We start from the raw sequence: 5135 nt of genomic DNA on the forward strand, positions 1-5135 counted from the left end.
ATATATATATATATATATATATATATACACCTGTGTGTGTGTGAAACTGTATATGTGTGTAATAATTTTAAATTGGGATATACACATTGTAGTATGCTATTTAAAGCCTGTTCTCAATATTCAGCTACCTGATGCCAACAATAGTATGCTGGGGGTATATGGCACTGGATTTACTTGAGAAATTCTTTTGTGTCCGTAGAGATTATAAAAGGATACGTGAGAAAAAATATGGAATTCTTGAGACTCTTTTCTCCGAACGACTACCATCGGTTCAGCCCATCTTGCACCGATACCTTGCAAGTGAGATGCTGTAGAAACAGTTGTGATGCATTGTAGGCGCTGACGCGTCTCTTCGGGTGACTTTTCAAAAAGTACCTCGTTTTTATTTGCCGTTTCGTTTATTTCTATAAAAAAATTAATTTAGGTTATCGTAGCGTATTATGCGTCTCCGTAAGGAACGAAGATATGATCTTAGATATCTTATCTTTTGCCGAACCACTAAGTTACGGGCACGTGTTTTTCTCCTTGTCTCCGTATTCTTTCTGTTGAAGAGCGTAGCTCGAAACGTCAAAGACTTTCCGTATTCCCGAGCGTCATACTAATACATCCTTTTGTTATTTACACCACCTGTCCTCGTCTGTTGTTGTTTTTTCGTATATAAACACATCAACACTGCTTCTCAAGCAGTGGTGGAGAACAAACACAGAAGCAAAAACAAATACACCCCTCTCTCAAACATACATGCGCTAATAAAATGAGCCAAATGTCGTTTCAATGATAACCGAGTACACAAAATATCTAGGGTACATTAACTAGCGCAGTCCTAGATTTATCATACCCATGAAAAAAATGTGAGTATCAATGTTGTAATGGCTTCCGATGAAGGTTGACCTTGTATTCGGCCATGAATTGACGACCTCATGGTGACCTCGACTGACCTCGGGTTCGTCAATAATAACTTTATATTGCTGTTTTTCTTTAATTTTTCTTTTTTTTTTCAGTTTTTCAAGTCCATAACAATAGCAGTGACCAAGAATTGAAACCATTTTGCAGAATGAATTCCACTTCGACTGTGGGCAAATAATAATTTTCATCTTCAATTTAAATGATATCACTATATATTATACTTGAAATATCAATCGCGCGTGCACGTGTGTGTGTGGGGGGGGGGTGTTTTATTCAAACATGCCACTTCGTTGTCATGCTCAAATTTACATTCTGGTTGGAATCATAAATATATATTTGTTGATGTAGTTAAACGGAAATTATAATTTTCGTAATTGTTTATCTGATGTAATTTAAAAATTCTCTACAGGAGAAAATATAATTCAAATTTATTTCATTCTAGTTTGATATGATTCTAGGAGGGAAATATTGGCATTGTTATTAATTGAAGGTTTTTCTAGACGTTTCCAGCGCTACTTAATATTGTTTAAGAGTATGCCATATATTTTTGACAATTTCCTTGACAAACATTCATTATAAATAGCAATTGATTGCTCATATTACTGGATCTGTGTAATTATTAGTGAGGCGTTGGAACGTCTAACGAAATGTCGAGCATATTTCATTACGAGGTTTATGTTCTGTGTTCAAGTCCAACAAAGATAAATTTTACCTTTCATCCGATCAGGGTCGAGAAAATTAAGCACTTGTCAAGAACTGGAGGCAATTTCTTGAATTAATCACTCCTCTCTTCTCAGATTCATAACCTTGTGACTATGATAGAAAAGGTTATTATTTGTTTAGTGGACATCAACCATATTTTGCCTTCTACATATTTTTTTGAAATTTATTGCATTTCATTTAATGGAAACATTTCCATTTCGAACGATGAATTCTATAATTTTTTAAAGACTAGTTCCATCGTCCCAAGCTACACATGTATAAATATATATTTCATAACTTTTTGACATACATGTAGCAAGATGTCTTTTAAAAACGACAAACAGGAACGATTGAAAAGAAAACGTGATTTACAGACAATAAACAGCCAGAAATGCACTATTACGCCCATTAATCATTCTACAGAGGCTATTAATGCTGAAACAAAGAATATCAACCACAGCATAAGGAGCTGCAACAACTGTGACTCGCGACAATGGGAACGAAGCGGAAGACGATAAAGAAAAGAGGAAGAAAACTCAGCAGAAGAGGAATATTGAAGTCGACCATAAATCATCTAAAAATACAGAGGACGGTGAAAACAAGAAAAATGAACACATGAAAAAGAAAGAAAATCCATAATCTTTCCAAACCGGAACCAACATCTTACAGACTGAATAAACGAGCTGAGGAGTAGAAGAAATACATGAATAACGAATATTTGTGAAAACGTTACTAAAAGTTTACTACTAGTTGAAACAGAAGTTATCGGCGGAGATGAGATGGTTATATGGTTTCGACCACTGCAAGGGATTGATGATACGCACTTTTGGTTATGTCAAGTTTCCCAAACAGGATGGGCAAATGAGAAGAGACGAGGGTTGCTCTGACTTATCGCAGCTGGTGTGAAGAGGAGTTAATCGAAACGTTTTTGACATGCTTCTGAAATTTCTTGTCTAAGTTATGTTTCCCTATGGTTGTATATTTCTTAAGTTTACATATCATACAAACGTCCCTGATATCTCATTTTACTTTTATAAAATGGTATCATGTTTTTCTGCACAGGTTTTGTAACCCCACTCCGTTTTTAACTTTTCATGGAGAGTGGGCAAAATGAATTGTCTGAAATTACCTTAAGTGGTTCATAGAGTGTAGATTACTCTTATCATTATTGTTGCTGTTGTTGTTGCCGTTTCTTCTTTCGATTTTGCTTCTACTTCCTGCCGAGTGCCTTCTTGACATCTGAGGCAATAAAATTCATTGTATACATCGGTAGGCCATTAAAAATAAACACACCAGATTGCTCATTTCCAACGTTATGTTGTGTGATAGAAAAAATGAAAAAATGAACAAAGGGGTAAAGGAAAAAAAGAAATAAATAAAAACAGAAAAAGAACAAATAGAAAATAAAGAAAAAAACGAAAAAGTAAAAAGAAATTCACAGCGACAATACTCTTCTCAATACGTGTGACGTTCCAATTTTAAAAAAATCTTTTGCACTTTTTGTATAGATGCTAAGTAAGCCAGGGATCATTCTCAAATAATTTTCAGTTCATTTTAGGATCGTTACAAGTGCTCCTAAAATCCTAACCGTCTCGAGATGCCACATTTTTTCGATTTCAATCAGCAAATTTTTATATTTTCTGAGCTTGTCAAATTCTTTTTGCCGAGATATTATGATCACAAGGAATGCTCATGTCAATCAATAAACAGATTTTATTGTTTTGGCCTATCACAACAACATCCGGTTTATTAGCTTTAATGGTTCTGTATGTATTGGATTGTCACAGAGAACCGTTGCATTTTCGTCTTCAGTTACAGTCACATGGTGGTCCTTGTAACATTTGTAACAGCTTTGATTTCATAATGCCGACATATTGACCACTGTAGATATTGGCTAACTCTGTCATGTCTTGATTTATGTTACACTGATGCTAAAACTTTACATCCAGAGATTAGGCAATCTACTGTTTCAATCTCATCGTTACAAAATGGGCATTTTGGGTCTGCTCCATTTTTCATTACATTGGCTTGGTAATTCCGGGTCAGTAAGCTCTGATATTGAGCAACAAAGACGAAGCTTGCACTCTCTGCCTTTAGCACAGGGCTCTGTAGCCGCATGTGTGTGTTCTTCTGATCTACATCAGCTTGTTTTCTACGGGCCACATACTTGCCATGCAGAGGTTTCTGCTCCGACCTATTTGCCAATTGCTCATACTCTTTTTTTTCTTTGCCATTGATTTCACCTACTTCGCAACACCAACTGACACACTTCTGTCATGCTGTTCTGCCTGAGTTTTATGCATGAACTCAAAAGCAAACTTTTTGCCCTCCTTCATAACAGAATGTAGCACCTTCCGCCTCTCTCGATCTCAACGAGTTTCAGCATCTAGTCGTTAGATGTTTCAAGATATTTGGCCAGTCTAGTCGTAGTGGTTTTGTAAGAGATTTCGAATTCGATCAAGCTTCGATCTCCTGAAGCGCTAGGAAAGTAAAGACAATCCGCGTATGCTTTTGGGTGGTGCATCTTATTGCCAGTCAGCAGCTTATGAATTTTCTTATCAGTTTTATTTCACTGATATTTCACTTCAAAACATTCCAACTGGAACTGCTAGAGAACTTATAGCTAACACCTTGTTGTTTGCATTTCGCTCAGATTACAGGACCGTTCGAACTCTCCAGTAAATTGTTTTTCCTGATCTTCTCTTTAATGTTTGTATGATGAATGCCAGAGCCTTAATTTATTCCTAAGTGTTTATAAGTGTGTTTCTCCTCAAGTTCTTTTGTAACTATGTCAACATCTAACACGACTGAGTTTAAGGCCAACAATTTCTTTTTTCTGAAAAGTGGACTTGTTACACTTATCACCCTGATGTAAAATTAGTTACTCTTCTCAGATCGCTGTATGCTTCGAGCTTTTACTGGAACTGTTTATCTCAGTGTTTTTTATTTTTTTTAATCAGTTCTTGTCTAGCTGAGAATCTATATTTTCTCTTCGTCTTTCTTCCTTTTCTGGACCACAAATTAGTTAATTTAATATTGATATTTCATCTCATTAATTCAATCTCTTTTTCAATTTTACTTCTCTGCTTTGGATGTCTTCCTAGGATTGGTTCTCTTTCTCTTTTTTTTTTTTTTCGGAGGTATACAACTGGTTTCAGTTGCTTCAGCAGATGCGTAAATAATTTCATATAACTCAGTAAGATTAGGTGTTAATTCTTGTATGATTTCTTTTGTTACATATAGTTGCCAATTTTAAACTTTTTTTTATTCTTTGGTTTATAATTGAAAGTTTTTTGAAACGGTTCTCTATCATTCATACTTGCATTTCTTACGATTGCAAGCTTATTCAGAATTTTCTGGTTCGTTTCTATCACAGATTCTCTGTGTTCTGCAGCAAATGTGTAGTCTTCAAATATTGTTCCTTCACAACTATCCTGGCTGTCTTTACCAGGTTCATTAGAGTTTCTTCGCGTGATCTGGTCGGATGACAGAATTGGGTGACTACTCAATTCCTATCATTCTCCATT

The sequence above is a fragment of the Octopus bimaculoides genome, chromosome 17 (genome assembly GCF_001194135.2).
Source record: "Octopus bimaculoides isolate UCB-OBI-ISO-001 chromosome 17, ASM119413v2, whole genome shotgun sequence".
NCBI classification, from domain to species: Eukaryota; Metazoa; Mollusca; class Cephalopoda; order Octopoda; family Octopodidae; genus Octopus; species Octopus bimaculoides.